This window comes from Pongo abelii, chromosome 6 (assembly GCF_028885655.2).
Source record: "Pongo abelii isolate AG06213 chromosome 6, NHGRI_mPonAbe1-v2.0_pri, whole genome shotgun sequence".
Classification (NCBI taxonomy): Eukaryota; Metazoa; Chordata; class Mammalia; order Primates; family Hominidae; genus Pongo; species Pongo abelii.
In genome coordinates this window covers 16,246,185-16,268,735 of record NC_071991.2, presented here as the reverse complement: position 1 = coordinate 16,268,735, position 22,551 = coordinate 16,246,185, and the positions used below count along the sequence as shown (strand labels likewise).

Below are 22,551 nucleotides of genomic sequence, written 5' to 3'. Positions count from 1 at the left end.
TTCAGGTCATGGAGTGGGCCATATTCTTAGAAATCTGTCAGTATTATATTAGCTAGCAAGATTGTAAGGAGAGAAAACAAATGACAAACAATTTCAGTAGTTCAGGCAAGAAATGAGAGTGGCTTGAGCTAGGGTCACATTTGTAAAGTATGGAGGCCCGGCGTGGTGGCTCACACCTGCAATCCCAGCACTTTAGGAGGCTGAGGCGGGCGGATCATGAGGTCAGGAGATCGAGACCATCCTGGCCAACATGGTGAAATCCTGTCTCTACTAAAAATACAAAAATTAGCTTGGCGTGGTGGTGTGCACCTGTAATCCCAGCTACTCGGGAGGCTGAAGCAGGAGAATCGCTTGAACCAGGGAATTGGAGTTGGCAGTGAGCTGAGATCACACCACAGCACTCCAGCCTGGTGACAGAGCAAGACTCCATCTAAAAAAAAAAAAAAATGGAACATGGGGAACAGATATCTGCTACACTTTAGCTGGAAAATATACAGGACTTTGTCACAGACAATGAGGAGGAGCCAGGGACTTGAATGACTTAGGTAGAGTAGAGAATGATGGGTGGCTCTTTGGGACAGGACACAGAGGAGGAGAAACACATTTAGAGAAGCATAGCACAGGTTCAGTATGGGACATGTTGTATTTAACTAACCAATGGAACTTTGAAGCAGAGATATCTAAAATGGGTTGGATTTGCATATGTAGGGTTCAGAGACAAAGCTGAGCTAAGGAATTCAATAAAATCAATAGAGTGATAGGTAAAGACAGAGAAAGACATGAAGTCAGCCACCTCCTATACAATATTTGGTATTACCTGTCTTTCTAATTTTTGCCATCTGGGCTATTATAAGACAGCATCTCAATGCTGTTCTACTTTTCATTTATTTAAGTATTTATCTATATTCTTTTTGCCTACCAGAGCTCGTTCTTCTGTGAATTGCCTTGAAATATATTAGGCAATAGAAATATTTTTCTATTTTTTTTGTCCTTTTTCTTGTTGTTGTTGGTTTGCAGGATTTCTTTGTATATTCTAGAAATTATTCCCTTGACTGTTTTAGGCATTGGGAATATCTTCTCACACTCTGCCATCTATTTAATTCGTATTTGCAATTTCTAGCTGATGCCAGGAGAAGGAATACATTAACTGAGCCCCAGCAATACAGTGGAAGAAGCCCATTTCAGAGTAAGATAAGGTTGGAGAGTGGACATATTGATTGAAGAGTGTAGGATTTTGACAGGTAAAGCCACAAGAAGATGTGACACCTGATGGGAATGGCATGTTTTCAGGGGCCATAATATGGTTTGGATGTGTGTCAACACCCAAATCTCGTTTTCAATCGTAATTCCCAAAGTTGGAGGTGAGGCATGGTGGGAAGTGATTGAGTCATGAAGGTGGATTTCTCATGAATGGTTTAACACCAACCACTTGGCGCTGTTCTCTTGATAGTGAGTTATCTCGAGATCTGGTGGTTTAAAAGTGTGTAGCACCGCTCCCACCCCTCTTCCCGCTCTTGCTCCTTCTCCAGCCATGTGAAGTGCCTGCGTCCCCCTTTGCCTCCTGCCGTTATTGAAAGCTCCCTCAGACCTTCCCGAAAGCAGATCCCGCCATGCTTCCTATACCGCCTGCAGAACCAGGAGCCAATTAAACCTCTCTTCTTATAAATTACCCGGTCTCAGGTATTTCTTTATAGCAAAGCAAGTATGGCCTAATACAGGGCACAGTAACAGAAAAGCCCAGGCATGGGGGTGCGATGGATGGAGAGCAGCAGGGAGCAAGAGTGAGCATGAATGAGATGTTTATGTTGACAGAAAGCCAGGGGCAAGGGGTAGGGAGAGCTTGGACCACAGTCTAAAGAGGAGCAGATGTCAGTCTTGGTCTTTATCTGGGGGTGGTGGAAGTTAAGCAGAGGAGAAACCTGGCCAGAGATTTCCTTTAGTAAGCTGAGCCTGGAAATGGCATGGAAGGCGCTCAGAACAGGTGCAGACTAGAGTTGGGATGCCAATTTAGGGAACCTGGCAATAGGATAGGGTGATGGTGAGTTTTATGTGTCAACCTGCTTAGGCTGTGGTACCCACTTATGGAATCAAACACTAATCTAGGTGTTTCTGTGAAGGTGTCTTGTGGATGTGATTAACAACTACGATCATCGACTTTACTTTTTATTTATTTATTTATTTATTTATTTATTTATTTATTTATTTTGAGACAGAGTCTTGCTCTGTTGCCCAGGCTGGAGTGCAGTGGTGCAATCTCAGCTCACTGCAACCTCCGCCTCTCGGGTTCAAGCGATTCTCCTGCCTCAGCCTCCTGAGTAGCTGAGATTGCAGGCAGACACCACTGTGCCCAGCTAATTTTTGCATTTCTAGTAGAGGCAGGGGCTCAACATGTTGACCAGGCTGTTCTCGAACTCCTGGACTCAGGTGATCCTCCCACCTCAGTCTCCCAAAGTGCTGGGATTACAGGCGTGAGTCACCATGCCTGACTCACGCCTGTTGACGTTAAAGTAGACTTAAGTGAAATGGACTTAAGTAAAGTCTGTGATATGGCGGAGCCTTTTTCAATCAGTTGAAGGCCTTAAGAATAAAACTGAGGTCTGGGTGCGATGGCTAATGCCTCTAATCCCAGAACTTTGGGAGGCCGAGGCACGTGAATCACCTGAGGTCAGGAGTTCGAGACCAGCCTGGCCAACATGGCAAAATCCCTGTCTGTACTAAAAATACAAAAAATTAGCTGGGCATAATGGCAGGAACCTGTAATCCCAGCTACTTGGGAGGCTGAGGCAGGAGAATCGCTTGAACCCAGGAGGCGGAGGTTGTGGTGAGCTGAGATAGTGCCATTGTACTCCAGTGTGGGCAACAAGAAGGAAACTCCATTAAAAAAAAAAAAAAAAAGAATAAAACTGAGGTTTTCTGGAGAAGAAAAAACTCTACCTCAAGACTGTAACAGACAAATTCTGCCCCAGTTAGCTTCCAGCCTGCCCTTACAGATTTTGGACTTGCCAGTTCCTATAATCATATAAGCCAATTTCTTCTCTTTTTTTTCTTTTTTTTTTTTTAGATTGAGTCTCACTCTTATTGCCCAGGCTGGAGGGCAGTGGCATGATCTCGGCTCACTGCAACCTCCACCTCCTGGGTTCAAGCAATTCTCCAGCCTCAGCCTCTCCAGTAGCTGGAATTGCAGGCGCCTGCCACCATGCCTGGCTAATTTTTTTATTGTTAGTAGAGACAGGGTTTCACCATGTTGGCCAGGCTGGTCTCGAACTCCTGACCTCAGGTGATCCACCCTCCTCCACCTCCCAAAGTGCTGGGATTACAGGTGTGAGCCACCGTGCCTGGCCCATATAAGCCAATATCTTACATTCTCTCTGTTTCTCTCTCTCTCATAATACTCATCCCTAGGAGAGAGAGAAAGAGATAAATAAATCCTATCAGTTCTCTTTCTCTGGAGAACTGAATGACACCGGAAATCAGTTATTGGCCTTTGAAGCTTTTGTTGGTGCATGCCATAAGTTAAAAATAACATTAAATTTTAAAAGACACATTACACTTCAATATATGTATATTTTTATTTAGAAATTATTTACATGTACCCAAGTACTAATATGTTGTATACATTACAAAACACAAAAATAGATTAATTTTAAAGGATGAACTATGGGCCTGACGCGGTGGCTCATGCCTGTAATCCCAGCACCTTGGGAGGCCGAGGCAGGCAGACCACCTGCAGTCAGCAGTTCAAGACCAGCCTGGCCAAGATGTTGAAATCCCGTCTCTACTAAAAATACAAAACTTAGCCAGGCATGGTGGCAGGTGCCTGTAATCCCAGCTGCTCAGGAGGCTGAGGCAGAAGCATCGCTTGAACCCAGGAGATGGAGGTTGTAGTGAGCCGAGATCGTGCCACTGCACTCTAGCCTGGTGACAGAGTGAGACTCCGTCTAAAAAAATAGATAAATAAATAACTGGAACTCAAAGTTGAAGCGTTTCCTTCGTGCGTTCACCAAGGCATCTTCACAGTTTTTGGAAATCAGCTGACCAAAGTGACAGGTGACAAAGGTCAAACTACAATGATTGCAATATAATAAGAACTGAACCAGGATAAACAAAGATGAAAGTCTAAGTCAGTTTTCTTTCTTTTCTTTTTTTTTTTTTTGTGACAGAGTCTTGCTCTATCCCCCAGGCTGGAGTGCAGCAGGCAATTGCGGCTCTCTGCAGCCTCTGCCTCCCAGTTCCAGCGATTCTCACACCTCAGCCTCCCGACTAGCTGGGTCTACAGGAAGGCGCAACCACCCCCGGCTAATTTTTGTATTTTTAGTAGAGATGGGGTTTCACCATGTTGGCCAGGCTGGTCTTGAACTCCTGACCTCAGGTGATCTTCCCGCTTCGACCTCTCAAACTGCTGCAGTGCAGTGGCGCGATCTTGACTCACTGCAACGTCTGCCTCTCGGGTTCAAGCGATTCATTTTCCTGCCTGAGGCTCCCAAGTAGCTGGGACTACAGGCCCCCGCCACCACTCCCCGGATAAATCTGGTATTTTTAGCAGAGACAGGGTTTTGCCATATTGGCCAGCCTGGTCTTGATCTCCTGACCTCAGGCAATCCGCCTGCCTCTGCCTCCCAAAGTGCTTGGATTACAGGCGTGAGCCACTGCGCCCGGCCCCAGCTAGAATAATTTTCAACTTAACATTTGCTTATCTATATTTAAAATAAGAGGTTTCCCAGAAACACAACGTTTCAATCTCTTTTTCCAGTTCTCCTCAAAACTGTGAGTGTACAAACACAATAAGAAATTCTGCGTATCTCCAAATAACCAGATTGTTAGACTTTTTAAGCCTAATGCCGGATTTACATCAAGATCCTCCTTACCTAACTTGGTGAGGCGGGCTCATGTTTTAAATAACCACTGGCACTCGAAGAGTGATTTTGCTTCCAGAGCAATTTCATTAACCTTGACTCAGCATTGCCTCACAACAAAGACTGGAGGCAGGAAAGTTTGGAATGGCGTCTCTCTTTTTGTAGATGGGTCTTATTAATAATGACAAAAAAAAGTCTAGCTTTTTGGAAATGAAAAGTAGAATGACAGTTGCCAGGGGCAGAGAGGAGAAGGGAGAAAAAGTTGTTCAATGGGTTTAGAGTTTCAGTTTTGCAGGACAAAAAAATTCCAGGGATTTTTGCATAATACCATACTTGTAGTTAATGCTACTATACACTTAAACATGGTTAAGATATTCAGGAGGCTGAGGCAGGAGAATCACTCGAGCCCAGGAAGTAGAGGTTGCAGGGAGCTGAGATCGCACCATTGCACACCAGCCTGGGCGACAGAGCGAGACTCCATCTCAAACAAAAAAAAAAAAGAAAAAAAGGTTAAGTTTTATGTTATGCATTTTTTTCTTTTTATTATTTTACTTTACGTTCTGGGATACATGTGCAGAATGTGCAGGTTTGGTACATAGGTATACATGTGCCATGGTGGTTTGCTGCATCTATCAACCCATCATCTAGGTTTTAAGCCCCGCATGCATTAGGTATTTGTCCTAATGCTCTCCCTCCCCTTTCCCCCTATCCCCGACAGGCTCTGGTGTGTGATGTTCCCCTCCCTGTGTCCATGTGTTCTCATTGTTCAACTCCCACTTGTGAGTGAGAACATGCGCTGTTTGGTTTTCTGTTCCTGTGTTAGTTTGCTGAGGATGATGGTTTCCAGCTTCATCCATGTCCCTGAAAAGGACATGAACTCATTCTTTTTTATGGCTATATATTATTCCATGGTGTATATGTGCCCATTTTCTTAATCCAGTCTGTCCTTGATAGGCATTTGGGTTGGTTCCAAGTCTTTGCTGTTGTGAACAGTGCTGCATTAAACATACACGTGCGTGTGTCTTTATAGCAGAATGATTTATAATCCTTTGGGCCTATACCCAGTAATGGGATTGCTGGGTCAAATGGTATTTCTGGTTCTAGATCCTTGAGGAATCCTGAAGCCATATGCGTTTCTTTAGTATAAGAAAAAAATAACTAAACGGGGATTTGAGGAGGTTAAACAAATTAATCAAGGTCACACCATTGACCAGTAGATAGAAACAGGGTAGGATTAATGTCATTTGGGGGCCAGTTCATGTTCCTTCTGTTATATAGACTATGCAATGTATAAAAAGAAATTTTCCTTCTCGTGTTGTCTGTGGCATATAAATTTGGAGCAGTCCAGACTGTCTTTGCGATAACAGGTACTTAAGTAGATTCCAAATATTTCTTTTTTTTAATCCTTTGTGTACAACATTGACTTTTCTAATCAATCGTTAAAATACATCTCAAGGATTTGCCGGATTATTTGTGAAATGCAGCAGGGAGCACTGCAACTTATCAGTCGAAACACAGGTACGTAAAACGAAAGGAAGAAGAGGGGAGAGCCAGCCCCAACTCCTGGCCACCATCCAGGTCTGTGATTTAACTTTCAAATGACAAATCAATGACACGCGGGCATTCCCTAGCTCCCAAATCACTCCATCACAGCAGAAGACACAAACGCTGCAACCCACCAGCACAAAGAACACTCACCCAGCAGATCCAGACAGGCAGGTGAGATCTACGGGTTAGAAGACCCCAGGGAGCTGTGCACCTACTAGGGAAGAAAGCGTTTACAGGAGGCTGCTTTTCAGCTGTTCAGCTGGTCCTGATCATTCTTGGAAATATGTCTCTTAGTGGGATGCTTTATTGATTGATTGCTTGATTGATTGATTGAAACAGAGCCTTGCTCTGTTGCCTAGACTGGAGTGCAATGGCACACCACCACAACTCACTGCTTCCTGGATTCAAGCGATCCTCCCACGTCAGCCTCCTGAGTAACTGGGACTACAGGCACCTGCCAGCCATCACACCTGGCTTATTTGATTATGTTTTTGTAGAGATGGGGTCTTACTATGTTGTCCAGGCTGGTCTCAAACTCCCAGCTGGGCTCAAGCAATCCTCCGGCCTCAGACTTCCAAAGTGCTGGGTTTACAGATGTGAGCCACCTCAAGGCCCTTATTTTTATTTTTATTTATTTATTTTTAACTATTTCAGTGAATTTCTCTCAGCATCAGATAAGATGTGTATTGAATACATACTACCACAGAGTGAAATTACAAATCTTAAAATGCTCATTGTATTATTCTGCTAGGACAGCTGTAACAAAATACCACCAACTGCGTGGTTTACACGACAGAAATGTATTTCCCCAGCTCTGAAGGCTGGAAGTCTGATATCAAGGTGCAAGTAGGGTTGCTTTTCCCCAAGGCTTACATCTTCGGCTTGCAGACTGTCCTCAGATGGACTTTGCTCTGTGTGCATAGAGCTCTTCTTCTTCGTCTTATTTTTTTTTTTTTTTTTTTTTTTTTGGACACAGAGTTTCGCTCTTGTTGCCCAGGCTGGAGTGCAATGGCAATGGCACGATCTTGGCCACCGCAACCTCTGTCTCCCGGGTTCAAGCAATTCTCTCCTGCCTCAGCCTCCTGAGTAGCTGGGATTACGGGCACCCACCACCACGCCCGGATAATTTTGTATTTTTAGTAGAGATTGGATTTCTCCATGTTGGTCAGGCTGGTCTTGAACTCCTGACCTCAGGTGATCCGCCCCCCTCGGCCTCCCAAAGTGCTGAGATTACAGGCGTGAGCCACTGCAACCGGCCTCTTCTTCTTATAAGGACACTAAGTCCTAATACCATTAGAGCTCCAACCTTATGACCTCATGTAAACTTAATTACCTCCTTGAAGACTTTATGTTGGCGGGGAACCAGTGGCTCACGCCTGTAATCCCAGCACTTTGGAAGGCTGAGGCCAGTGGATCACTTGAGATCAGGAGTTCAGGACCAGACTGGCCAACATGGAAAAACCCCATCTCTACAAAAAACCACAAAAATTAGCCTGGCACAGTAGTGTGTGCCTGTAGTCCCAGCTACTTGGGAGGCTGAGGCAGGAGGATCGTTTGAACCTGAGAGACAAAGATTGAAGTGAGCCGAGATGGTGCCACTGCACCCCAGTCTGGGTGACTGGAGTGAAACATTGTCTCAAAAAACAAAACAAAACAAAAAACAAAACCTTATCTCCAAATACAATCATATTGCAGGTTAAGCCTTCAACATCTGAATCTTGGGGCAGGAGACACAATCACTCTGTAACACTTATTTTTGTGCTTTCTCTCAAAGCCTCTTTCCTTGGCTTGCAGACTGTGTTCTCAGATGACCCTTTCTCTCTGTGCACGTCGCTGGTATCTGGTGTCTCTTCTTCTTCTTCTTTTTTTTTTTTATTTTTGGGATGGACTCTTGCTCTGTCACCCAGGCTGGAGTACAGTGGTGCAATCTCGGCTCACTGAAACCTCTGCCTCCCAGGTTCAAGCAATTCTCACGTCTCAGCCTCCCGAGTAGTTGGGATTACAGGCGTGTGCCACCATGCCCAGCTAATTTTTGTATTCTTAATAGAGACGGGGTTTCACCATGTTAGTCAGGCTGGTCTCAAACTCCTGACCTCAGGTGATCCGCCCGCCTCAGCCTCCCAAAGTGCTGGGATTACAGATGTGAACCACCATGCCTGGCCTTTTTTCTTCTTATAAAGACCCTAGGCCTATTGGATTAGAGCTCCACCCTTATGACCTTGTGTAAATGTAATTACCTCCTTGAAGACTTTATCTCCAAATACAATCGCATTGCAGGTTAAGGCTTCAACATCTGAATCTTGGTGCGGGGTACACAATTCACTCTATAACATTCATTTTTCTGCTTTATTTCCCATACCTTTACTTGTATACGCCTTACAATAGTCAAAGTCATCTACATTGCCTTGAGGCAAATTAGATTGTTTCAAGAAAAATGTAAATAGAATCCAAGATCAAAACTGTCATTTTATAAAACAAAACTCTATGGGGGAGGGGTATTTTTTATATTTTATTTTATTTTATTTTTGGAGACAGAGTCTCACTTTGTCGTCCAGGCTGGAATGCAGTGGTGCCATCTTGGCTCACTGCAACCTCTACCTATTGGGTTCAAGCGATTCTCCTGCCTCAGCCTCCCAAATAGCTGGGATTACAGTTGGGAGCCACCATGCCCGGCTAATTTTTATATTTTTAGTAGAGATGGGGTTTCACCATGTTGGTCAGGCTGGTCTTGAACTCCTGACCTCAGGTGATCCAACCACCTTGGCCTCCCAAAGTGCTGGGATTGCAGGCATAAGCCACCTCGCCTGGCCTATATTTTTAATTTTTTAAATTGAAAAATAATAATTGTACCTATTCTTGGGGCACACAGTAATTTTAAAAAATGTTTATCTATTTAAGGGTCAGAAGTGTAGGTTTCTTACATGCATATATTACATAGTGATGAAGTCTGGACTTTTAGTTCAGCCATTGCTAAAATAGTAATTTGGGTACCATTAGTAATAGTGCCCAGGCCAGTCTCGGTGGCTCATGCCTGTAATCCCAGCACTTTGGGAGGACAAAACGGGTGGATCATGAGGTCAGGAGATCAAGACCATCCTGGCCAACATGATGAAACCCCATCTCTACTAAAAATACAAAAATTAGATGGGCATGGTGGTGTATGCCTGTAATCCCAGCTACTCGGGAGGCTGAGGCAGGAGAATCACTTGAACCCTGGAGTTGGAAGTTGCGGTGAGCCGAGATTGCGCCACTGCAGTCCAGCCTGGGGACAGAGTGAGACTCCGTCTCAAAAAAAAAAAAAAAATAGTACCTAAATAGTAATAGTAATAAGTAATTTTTCAATGCTTACTCCCCCCAACATACCCCCTCACCTTTTTAGGTCTCCAATGTCTATTATTCTACATTTATAAAACAAACCTCTTAATGTGTGTGTTGGGAAGGGAGAGGGTGAAGGCATATTTATGTCCATGTGTATGAGGACACAAATATGTCCTTACACACACAGACACAAATACATCTTATTGAGATTATTGAGAACAAAAGAGACACCTAAAAATAAAAGGAAAAGACTTCCCACACTTTAAAGCACCTTTCTCAAGACTTCCCTATATGACCAAGGCAGGCAGATGGCTTGAGTCCAGGAGTTCGAGACCAGCCTGGACAACACAGCAAGATCCCATCTAAAAAACAGAAGAGAGAGAGAGAGAATTCCCCTATATGATGTTGTTTTGCTAACATGAGGGAGTGCACTAAGAAAGTGGAAGGTCTGGGATTCCCAAAACAAAGAATCTAACATCAGAGAGAGATGAATACTTTCACCAGGGTGATGCTGAAAGAGGACCTCAGGAGACAGCCGTGCCACAGGCCCCGCGATCTGCTGATGCAGATGGGAGCAGCTCAGGAGGGAGACTCTAGCCTCAGGCACACAGATGTAAGAAGGAGGAAAGTCCCCGAGGAGTGAAGTCACTTGTGCAGACATCCTGAGCTATCGCGTTAAGCATATGGAAAAGCACACCAGAATGCTTTGGCAGAAAACAAAGAACCCCGTAGAGCCTCATAGCCGCACCTGAGACAGAGTTTCCCAAATGGTCCCAAAATGTGAGAAGAAAACTACAAAGCCAAACATTAATATACATGTCTAATTAAATGTTTACAGATCTTTTATTGATGTTGTGGTTGAGATGGAGTTTTCACTCTTGTTGCCCAGGCTGGAGGCTGGAGGCTGGAGGGCAGTGGCTCTGTCTGGGCTCACTGCAACCTCCACCTCCACCAATCGATTCTCCTCCCTCAGCCTCCCAAGTAGCTGGAATTACAGGTGTGTGCCACCATGCCCGGCTAATTTTGTATTTTTAGTAGAGACAAGGTTTCTCTATGTTGCTCAGGCTGGTCTTGAACTCCTGACCTCAGGTGATCCACCCGCCTCGGCCTCCCAAAGTGCTGGGATTACAGGTGTGAGTCACCACGCCAGCCCTTGTTTACAGATCTTAAGGTAACAAACCAACTGCAACCCACTGACCTACATACATACACGTCTTTGTGTGTGTGTCAGTGTTTATTGCAGGATATGGTACATTTTTATATATCATAGGATGAAGCTTCCAAAAATAAGTTTGGTTGGGGGCAAGAGGAAATAGTTAATGGTTACAAAAAAAATTGAAGAACAAACAAGACCTAGTATTTCATAGCACAATAGGGTGACTATAATCAATAATAACTTAAGTGTATATTTTATAATAGCTTAAAGAATGTGGTGCAGGAGCTCATGCCTGTAATCCCAGCACTTTGGAAGGCTAAGGCGGGTGGTTCACCCGAGGTCAGGAGTTCAAGACCAGCCTGGTCAACATGGCGAAACCCCATCTCTACTAAAAATACAAAAAAATTAGCTGTGCGTGGTGGGACGTGCCTGTAATCCCAGCTACTCGAAAGGCTGAGGCATGAGAATCACTTGAAGCCAGGAGGCGGAGGTTGCAGTGAGCTGAGATCGTGCCTCTGCACTCCAGCCTGGGCAACAGAGGGAGACTCCGCCTCAAAAAAAAAAAGGAAAAAAAGAAAAAAAAACTGCCTGATTTGGTGGTGCATGCCTGCAGTCTGAGCTATTTGGGAGGCTGAGGCAGGAGGATCACTTGGGCCAGGAAAGGTCAAGGCTGCAGTGAGCTGTGATCATGCCATTGCACTTGGTCTGGGTGACAGAGTGAGACCCTGTCTCAAAAAAAAGGAAAGAAAGAAAGAAAGAGCAAGAGAGGGAGAGAGGGAGGGAGGGAAGGAAGGAAGGAAGGAAGGAAGGAAGGAAGGAAGGAAAGAAGGAAGGAAGGAAGGAAGGAAGGAAAGAAAAAGAAAGAAAGAAAGAAAGAAAGAGAAAGAAAGAAAGAAAGAAGGAAAGAAAGAGAAAAGAAAGAAAGAAGGAGGGAAAGAAAATCCACTTGTTTAGGAAAGGAGTGGTAGGGGCAGTGGATTTTATGTCTAGGAATCAGCCCACGGTGTTAGGCGAGGCTGCATCTGAGTCCAGGCCTGGATGTAGTCATTGGCTGTATGGGATCTTTGCCAGCAAGTGCTCTCTCTGTTTCCTGGTTTCTTCTTCTGATCATTCCCGCAGTTTCCATCTTCTGAGGGTGTGAGGGAGATCCAGTGAGATAACGGGAGTAGAAGTGCTTTGAAAAGGACAGCGTGCTGTCCAAGGGCTTGGCTAGCATCTCCGTACTCAATCACCTCGCACCGGTTGCTGGAAGGGTGGGGTGGGGTAATGGACATGGAAGGCCCTTGTAAATTACAAAACGCAAAAGAGATGGAGAATGATTAGTAGCAAGGCGTGATTATCTATGTGGTTCCGATAACAACACCATTTTGCCACCTGCTGCCTAGACATTTCTATAACGGCACGACTTTTCAAAGACACGAACTGTGCATGCTGGGGTTTGCCCAGCTGTAAAATGAGATATCTCCAGGGATGGCAAACACAGCCAGCTCTCATGGATCCATGGAAATGTTTAGCCCGGAAATGAGATGCGGAGGGGCAGGATCTCAGGCTTTAGAGAGGATATGAAGCCCTGCCAAGTAGAAAAGGGTTGGCTCAGAGGATAGAAACAGCAGCCGCATTCAGTGGATGCTTTATAGAGGCAGACTGGGCTCAGGACATAGTCTTAATTACTTAATTACTTAAAACACCTTGTTACCTCCTTAAACCCCTTCTGCCTTTAAATGTGTTTCCTAGGCCAGGTGTGGTGGCTCACGCCTGTAATCCCAGCACTTTAGGAGGCTGATGGGGGTGGATCACCTGGGGTCAGGAGTTCGAGACCAGCCTGACCAACACGGTGAAACCCCGCCTCTACTAAAAATGCAAAAATTAGCCGGGTGTGGTGGCAGGCAGCTGTAGTCCCAGCTACTCGGGAGGCTGAGGCAGGAGAATTGCTGAAACCTGGGAGGCGGAGGTTGCAGTGAGCTGAGATTGGGCCATTGCACTCCAGCCTGGGCGGCAGAGTGAGACTCTGTCTCAAAAACAAAAACAAAAACAAAAACAAAAAAAAATGTGTTTCCTCTTTTTTTGGAGTCTCGCTCTGTCGCCCAGGCTGGAGTGCAGTGGTGCAATCTTGGCTCACTGCAAGCTCTGCCTCCCAGGTTCACGCCATTCTCCTGCCTCAGCCTCCCGAGCAGCTGGGACTATAGGAGCCTGCCGCCATACCTGGCTAATTTTTTGTATTTTTTACAAAATTTTAGTAGAGACAGGAGGGTTTCACCGTGTTAGCCAGGATGGTCTTATCTCCTGACCTCCTGATCCGCCTGCCTCGGCCTCCCAAAGTGCTGAGATTACAGGCATGAGCCACCGCACCTGGCCGTGTTTCCTCTTTTAACCCTCTTAGCTGCTCTGGGAGATCATGTCTTTTTTAATCATTCCCATTTTACAGTTAAAGATACCGAGACTTGAGGAATTATGTCCAAGTTTCCAGCATTGAACATGAAGCAAGCAGGATTTATTGGCACATCATGAAAACCACAAAGCCCATGCTTCTACTGCAGTGTTGAGTTTGCATGGTAAGCCCCACAGTTGTGCAGGCACTGTTTTCTGTGTGGTTTTATGAATGGGTGTTTTCCATCATGCCAAGTGTATAAGTCCAGGTGATATGGTTTGGGTCTGTGTCCCTACTCAAATCTCAGGTGGAATTGTAATCCCCAGTGTTGGAGGTGGGGCCTGGTGGGAAGTGATTGGATCATGGGGATGGATCTTTCATGAATGCTTTAACACCATCCCTTTAGTGCTGTTCTTATGACAGAGTTCTCATGAGATCTGCTTGTTTCAAAAGTGTATAACATCTCCTCCCTCTCTCTCTTGCTCCTACTTCAGCCACGTGAAGTATCTACTTATCCTTTGCCTTCCGCCATGATTGTAAGTTTCCTGAGGCCTTCCCAGAAGCTGAGCAGATGCCAGCACCGTGCCTCCTGTACAGTCTGCAGAACCATAAGCCAATTAAACCTCTTTTTTTGCAGAAGAGTGAGGGGGAGGCCACATTGAAAATACTAGTGGATCCCAGCACTTTGGGAGGCCAAGGCAGGAGAATGGCTTCAGGCTGCAAGCTCAAGACCAGCCTGGGCAACATAGCAAGATCCTGTCTCTATAAATTTTTTTTTTTTGAAAATTAGACAGTCATGGTGTACCCTATAATCCTAGCTACTGGGGATGCCAAGGCAGGAGGATTGCTTGAGGCCAGAAGTTCAAGAACACCCGGGGAAACATAAGAAGACCTTGTCTCTAGAAAAATATACAAAAATTAGCCAGGCATGGTGGTGTGCGCCTGTAGTTCCTGCTACTCAGGAGGCTGAGGTGGGAGGATTGTGTGAGCCCCGGAAGTTGAGGCTGCAGTGAGCTATGATCGCACCACTGCACTCCAGCCTGGGCGACAGAGTGAGATCCTGTCTCAAAAAAAGAAAACATGTTCCCAGATCCCAGCCCAGACCAGCTGCATGAGAATTCCAGAGGCAGGAGCCCAGGAATCTATTTTTAAAAAGTTCCCTGGGTGATACTGCTGAATAATCACAACAAGAAACTGCTGCCCTCCAGCATCTATTTAGCAAAATGCAGAACACCTGGACCATTCTTAGACTATTTGTTTCTTAATGATTGATGTATCAATCTAGCAGCAACCCACATTTGCCCAGGCCAGTCACACCTGCCTTGAAGCTGGAATGATGGCGATACCAGCTCAGGCTCTGGAAACCCAAGAGAGTCCTCCCATCCTGCCACCTCCCCCAAGTGGTGCGATCAGTGCACAAGTGGCTATCTCACATGAGCCGGTGGGTGACCATCCTCTTGGTGACTACAGAGTGTTCTTTACCAGACTATTCTCAGCAATAGCTGGGTTGCAGCCTGTTCGCCATGGGGCTCCCACTGCCACTCCAGAATCAGCTGCGTGACTCAGCACCGGGCTTGCCATTGGACGAACATGCCACTCACTCTCAGAAGCCATTACAGCAAGGGCTGCTTCTGCTTTCTCTGCCTTGCATATGAAGTGAAGGGTATCTGCTCCATATGGCACTGCATAATTTACAGCACAATTTAACTCCTGCTTATATAGCCTAGTCTATGCAAAGCTGCCATTTGCATATTTATTAATTTGCAAAATTAATGCCATTTTCTTAGTCCCTTACAGGATGTGTTGCCCATCCCTGTCTTTGAATTAATTTTCATCTAAGGTGGAAACATTTGTTAAGGGAGTTCGCTCAGGCCAAAGTAATCAAATGCTTGGTGATCAAATGCAGGTAGGGGATGGGGAAGAGGGAGACAACATTTATTGAGTGCCTAACTCTGCCAGGCTCCAAGAAAATTAATGGTGCACAATGCATGTCTCCAGAAACATCCTCATAATGTGATATTATTGCTGTTTTATAAATAAGAGTACTGAGACTCAGAGAGAATAAGTAGCTAGCCCATTGTCACATGACTAGTAAGAGGCAGAGGCTTTGGTGGCCACAAAAGTCAAGAAGCCAAATTTGGGCCAAATATGGTGGCTTACACCTGTAGTCTCAGCACTTGGAGAGGCAGAGGCAGGAGGATTATCTGAGCCCAGGATTTCAAGACCAGCCTGGGCAACATAGCAAGACTCCATCTCTACAAAAAATAAAATAAAATGAGCTGGGCATCATGGCATGTGTTTGTAGTCCGAGCTACACAGGAGGCTGAGGCAAGAGGATCACTTGAGCCCAGGGTTTCAAGGCCACAGTGAACGGTGATCACGCCACTGCACCGTAACCTAAAAATAAAAAAAACGGAGAAGCTGGGCTTTCACCTGCGCTGATTTTCTTTAGTGAGAAAGGCCATTTCTCTGCATAATTAAATTTTTTCAGAGAGTACTCAACACTCCAGGTATTTCATTGCTCACAGATATTACACATAATGTCACATAACACAACACTTTAAGCAGACAGAAATGGGAGATGTATATTGAGAAGCTTACTCCACTTATTACCAGCATTTGAGCAGTTTTACCCAAGAAAAACAATGATTTTGTCAAAATTCCCACCTGATGGCATTGGGAAGGCTTCAACAGTAAGGCCAGTCACTTTTTTTTATCTTTTTCTTGAGACAGGGTTTCACTCTGTTGCCTGGGCTGGAGTGCAGTGGCACAATTTCAGCTCACTGCAACCTCGATCTCCCAAGCTCAAGTGATCTTCTTACCTCAGCCTACTGAGTAGCTGGGACCACAGGTGTGTGCCACCATGCCCGGCTAATTTTTGTATGTTTTGTATAGACAGGGTTTCATCATGTTGCCCAGGCTGGTCTCAAACTCCCAGGCTCAAACGATCCATCTGGTGTTAGGATTATAGGCGTGAGCCACCGCACCCAGCTACTTTTCATTTTTAAAAATTCCTATTCTCAACCTTTCCTGTCTTTCAAGCCATTAGCCTAAAGGTTAGTTACCACGATTAGCTAGCTTCTTAATATCATTCTCTGAATTACTGTTATCTATCCTTCAGTCTGTGGCCACGGTGTTCATCTCAACAATGACATGGCCTGCATTAGCCACCAATATCCTTTCTCACTGTCTGTAGATTAGATCTCTCCAAGGATTTTGTTACCTTTCACCACTTCTTTTTTTTTTCCTTCTTTCCTTCCTTCCTTCCTTCTTTCCTTCCTCCCTCTCTCCTTTCCTTTCCTTTCCCTTTTTCTTTTCTTTCTTTCTTTCCTTCCTTCCTTCTTTCTTTCCTTCCTTCCTTCCTTCCTTTCTTTCTTTCTTTCTCTTTCTTTCTTTTTCTTTCTTTCTTTCTTTTTTCCCTTCCTTCCCTCCCTCCCTCCCTTCCCTGCCTCCCTCCCTCCTTCCTTCCTTCTTCCCCCCTTCCCTTCCCTTCCCTTCCCTCCCCTTCCTTTCCCTCCCCTCCCCTCCCCTCCCCTTCCCTTCCTTCCTTATTTTTCTTCTGAGGCAGGGTTTTGCTGTGTCACCAAGGCTGGAGTGCAGTGATACAATCATAGTTCACTGCAGACTTGAACTCCTGGACTCAACTGATTCTCCCGACATAGCCTCCCGAGTAGCTGGGACCACAGGTGCACATCACCACACCAGATACTTTTTTGTATTTTTTGTAGAGACGGGGTCTTGCTATGCTTCCCAGGCTGGTCTCAAACTTAGTGGCTCAAGTGATCCTCCCACCTCAGCCTTCCTAAGTGCTGGGATTACAGGCGAGAGCCACTGTGCCTGGCCTCACCACTTTCTCATTCAAGTTTCTCTTCTCCCATTTTTCCCCACCACACACTGTCAGTCCTGTTCCTTCCTTTCTGAGTGCTGTTTACTATGTTGTCATTTCAAGCTCCTGCTGCTTACCCTGCTTGGAGAAATTCCCCTATAACTTATAAATCTGTATCTTAAATCCTGCTGAGAGGATCTTGAACATCTGACAACATCCAGCTGTTTACCAGACATATTTCTGTAAGAACATCAGGCACAGCTAATTCAACATTTCCAAACCCTCCTTTCTCCTTTCCCCTGAAAACTTATTTTTCCTTCCGTATCACCTGTCTTGGTATATTGTGTCATATATCTCTTCCTTACGACTTGAGACCGTCTCACTTTGTCCATTCCTTTATCCCTAACCTCCAGTGACCAACTGATTATAAAATATCATCAAGTTCTTCCCAACGTACTTCTGAAATCTAGCTCTGAAACAACTTCCAATTCTATCCCCTGGTTTTGTTCCTCCCAATCTGCCTCCAGTATTATTATTATTATTATTGAGATGGAGGCTCGCGCTGTCACCCAGGCTGGAGTGCAGTGGCATGATCTCAGCTCACTGCAACCTCCACCTCCTGGGTTCAAGCGATTCTCCTGCCTCAGCCTCCCAAGTAGCTGGGATTACAGGTGCGCACCACCATGCCTGGGTAATTTTTTGTATTTTTAGTAGAGATGTATTTTTAGTCTCAAACTCCTGACCTCAAGTGACCTGCCCGCCTTGGCCTCCCAAAGTGCTGGGATTGCAGGCATGAGCCACGGCAACCCAGTCTATCTTTTTATTTAATAGAGACAAGTTTCGCTATGTTGCCCAGGCTGGTCTTGAACTTCTAGGCTCAAGTGGTCCTCCTGCCTAGGCCTCTCAAAGTGCTGGGATTACAGTCATGAGCCACCGTGCCCAGTCAAATATTCTCTTCATTGTGTCACTGAAATGGACTCTCCACTTCTAGGGTCTCCTGCCTCCAGTCCATCCTCCACACCAGCATCACCAACATTTCTAAAACAAAGCTCTGGGCCAGGCGAGGTGGCTCATGCCTGTAATCCCAGCACTTTGGGAGGCCAAGAAGGGCCTCACTTGAGGTCCGGAGCTTGAGACCAGCCTGGCCAACATGGTGAAACCCCGTCTCTACTAAAAATACAAAAATTAGCCGGGTGTGGAGGCAGGCACCAGTAATCCCAGCTACTGGGGAGGCTGAGGCAGGAGAATCACTTGAACCCAGGGGGACAAGGTTGCAGTGAGCCAAGATCACGCTGCTGCACTCCAGCCTCGGCAATGGACCAAGACTGTGTCTCAAAAACAAAAACAAACAAACAAACAACAACAACAACAACAAAAAAACACAGCAGTGATCATGTGACGATTTTGCAGGACATTTTCTCTATTAACTCTCCAATACCATTGGAGGGATCCGAGCCCCTCTGGGTTTTGTGGGGGAGGGTGGAGGGGGAATTTACACTCCTTGAAGCAAAAAACAACAACAAAAACCGAATCTTCTTATTTACACACCCACAGCCTGTGGGACAGAAGACAGAATAGAGGCTGAAAAAATTGCTTGCTGGAAGAATGAATCCTGGGTCTGCTGTTACAAGAAACTTCTCGACTTCTAGCCTTATCTCTCACCACTCCTTCCTTAGATCCTAAGATTCAACCATCCCTGACATCAACACACCATGTCCTGTGCTTTGTGCCACCTGTTTACCTTTGCACATGGCATTCCCACGTGGTGGGATCTCGCTCCCATACAATCTATTATACTTGGAACCCCCTTCCTTTATTCTCAAAACTTAATTCCCTTTGAGAAAGTTTCTCTGACGTTTTCCTGACAATGAGCCAATGCTTCCTCCATACAACCATTCTTTTGTTTGTCTCCAGGTTTGAGACAGAAAAAAAAAATATGTATCTATATGAGTAAGCTAAGATTCAGTTTCCAAAATCCTCAACCAAGCACACACAAGGCTTAAGTCATTTTAATGAAACAGAGAAAAAGTCCAGGCTAAGTAACATTTTATTGCTATTTGAAACTTTTGTTCTCAAGCAGCAGCATAGCCACCAAATAAGTTGAGTCAGAGATTTTATGTGTCGCCAGGATGTGAACAAAGAACCAAGGCTTGGCCAGGTGCAGTGGCTCACGCCTGTAATCCCAGCACTTTGGGAAGCTGAGGCGGGTGGATCACGAGGTCAGGAGTTTGAGACCAGCCTGACCAATATGGAGAAAACTCGTCTCTATTAAAAATACAAAAATTAGCCAGGGGTGGTGGTGTCCACCTGTAATCCCAGCTACTCAGGAGGCCGAGGCAGGAGAATCGCTTAAACCCGGGAGGTGGAGGTTGCAGTGAGCCGAGATCATGCCACTGCACTCCAGCTTGGGTGACAGAGCAAGACTCTGTCTCAAAAAAATGAACCAAGGCTCAGTAGCCACTGTTACCTCTTTCCCAGAGGACTCCAATTCTGGAGTCAGAAGACCTCATCAATCTGGGATGAGCCAAGGCAATGACCAATGAATCAGCTGGGTGTGGTGGCTCAAGCCTGTAATCCTATCCCTTAGGGAGGCCAAGGCTGGAGGATCACTTGAGGCCAGGAGTTTGAGGCCACGAGTTCAAGTCCAGCCTGGGCGACACAGTGAGACCACGTCTCAAAAAAAATTTTTTTTTAGAGATGGGGTCTCGCTATGTCGCCCAGGCTGGAGTGCAGTGGTGTGATCTCAGCTCACTTCAATCTCTGCCTCCTGGGCTCAAGCGATTCTCCTGCCTCAGCCTCCTGAGTAGCTGGGATTACAGACACACACTACTACACCCAGCTAATTTTTTTGTATTTTTAGTAGAGACAGGGTTTCACCATATTGGCCAGGCTGGTCTTGAACTCCTGACCTCAAGTGATCCACCTGCCTTGGCCTCTCAAAGTGCTGGTACTATAGGCATGAGCCACTGTGCCCGAACGTCTACAAAAATTTTAAAAATTAGCCCCATGTGGGGCTATAGTCCCAGCTACTTGGGAGGCTAATGGGAAGGATCCCTTGAGCCCAGGAGTTCAAGGCTGCAGTGAGCTATGATTGCAGCACTGCCCAGCCTGGGCAACAAAGCCCGTCTAAAAAAATTAAAATACGATTTTTAAAGACATGAAGGAAAATTCTTCCAGGGTGAAAATATTTCTCTAGAAGACCTGGAATAGCCCACACCGAGCTGTTCTTTGCCCCTGGACCTCACTTTACTGGGCAACTGGCCTTCTTTTTTTTTTGAGATGGAATCTCGCTCTGTCGCCCAGGGTGGAGTACAGTGGCGCAATCTTGGCTCACTGCAACCTCTGCCTCTCGGGTTTAAGTGATTCTCCTGTCTCAGCCTCCCGAGTAGCTGGGACTATGGGTGCACACCCCCACGCCCAGATAATTTTTTTGTACTTTTTAGTAGACATGGGGTTTCGCCATATTGGTCAGGCTGGTCTCGAACTCCTGACCTCAGGTGATCTGCCCGCCTGGGCCTCCCAAAGTGCTGGGATTACAGGCACGAGCCACCTCACCCGGCTGGGCACCTGGCTTTCTAAACAAAAATGGTGGGGGGATGGCAGGTCTATTTGTTTCCCCCCAAGTAGAACATGGCCTTAGTGCCCCAGAGCCAAACACGAAGCAAAGAGAAGAGAATCCAAAAGCATAAAATGTTGACAGAGAAAAAGCTTCAGAAGCCAAGGTTTATCCTTATTCTTGACATCCATCCCTTCAGTCATCTGTCCCTTCATTCCACAAATATTTACTGAATATCTGTGAGTTGACTCCTGCCTTGGACCTGGGCCTACCAGATGATGAGGTCTTGAGCTCCCCCTAGAGGCCAATAGTAATTCCGAGGACGGGAAAGCGGAGAGGAGACGGCAGGCCAATATAGAAGACAGTCATTATTAGATCATTGCCCTGGTGAGGGAGGGCGAGTCTGCACGAGGACCCAGAGAAAGGAGAGGGGGCTCGCTCAGGCACATCAGTCCAGGAGGCCCCTTCACGATAATCTTGTAGGAAGAAAGATGTTGTAAAGTTATTAGAGCAACGCAAACCATGAGAGCTGTGAATTGCATATTTCATCATTAGAAGATAGACTGGAGGAAAGGAGAGAGGAAACTGACTTTTCCTGAGTGTCTGTTTTCTGCTGCTATGTGTAGCATGTTTTAAACCCATAAATCATCATTAAAATGCTTACTGCTGGCTCAGCGCAGTGGTTCATCCCTGTAATCCCAGTACTTTGGGAGGCCGAGGACGTCAGATCACTTGAGGTCAGGAGTTCAAGACCAGCCTGGGAAACATGGCGAAACCCCATCTCTACTAAAAATACAAGAGTTAGCTGGGCGTGGTGGCAGGCACCTGTAATCCCAGCTACTTGGGAGGCTGAGGCAGGAGAATCACTTGATCCCCGGAGGTGGAGTTTGCAGTGAGCCAAGATTGTGCCACTGCACTGCAGCCTGGACGACAGAGTGAGTAAAATAAAATAAAATTATGGCCTAGACTTTGGCCTGTAATCTCAGCACCTGGGGATACTGAAGCAAGAGGATTGCTTGAGACCAGAAGTTCAAGACCAGCCTGAGCAACATAGGGAGACCCCATCTCTACAAAAAATAATAATAAAAACATCAGCCGGGCATGGTGATGCACACCTATAGTCCCAGTTGCTTGGGAGTCTGAGGCTGGAGAATCGCTTCAGTCTAAAAGATTAAGGCTGCAGAGAGCTATTATTGTGCCACTGCACTCCAGCCTGGGTGGCAGAGCCAAACTCCATCCCCCCACCAAAAAAATAAAGAAAAGATCGCCTGGAGAAAGGTAGATCCAGAAAGGCCAACACACAGTGAACTCAGACTTTCCGGGCACAGAAACCAGGTGTGCACAGACTTGAAGGTGCAAGTGTATTTGGAAGTGGTGAATGTTGGATGCAGGTGGCAGAGCCTGGAATAGATGTACCACATGACTGAAGCAGAGGCAGAATTGCACCATGAAGTATCCAATCGGTGCAAAGGTAATTTCGATTTTTGCCATTACTTTTTCGGAGGCATCGGGGTGGGGGAAACAGTCTCCCTCTGTCACCAGGCTGGAGTGCATTGGCGCGATCTCAACTCACTGCAACCTCCGCCTCCCAGGTTCAAACAATTCTTCTGCCTCAGCCTCCCAAGTAGCTGGGATTACAGGCACGTGCCACCATGCCCGGCTAATTTTTGTAGTTTTAGTAGAAACGGGGTTTCACCATGCTGGCCAGGCTGGTCTCAAACTCCTGACCTCAGGTGATCTGCCCCGTTCAGCCTCCCGAAGTGCTGGTATTACAGGCATGAGCCACCGCACCAGGCCTTGCCGTTACTTTAAAGGTGAAACCACAATCATTTTTGTACCAACCTATAGCCAGGCCATGAGAGTGCTGTAAACCTGACTATGGGATCACAAACGTCCAAAGATCAACAGGCTTTAAGCAGGACAGTG

The 22,551-nt window shown here is 45.9% G+C and overlaps 1 long non-coding RNA gene across 1 annotated transcript in view; it reads left to right on the top strand.

The window, feature by feature from the left end:
* Positions 1 to 22,551, top strand: part of LOC134761711 (uncharacterized) — a 167,682-nt gene that overhangs the window by 119,216 nt on the left and 25,915 nt on the right. Inside the window, exon 4 of the long non-coding RNA XR_010140777.1 lies at positions 13,301 to 13,427. This is a non-coding gene — a long non-coding RNA (uncharacterized LOC134761711). The remainder of the gene's footprint in view (positions 1 to 13,300; positions 13,428 to 22,551) is intronic.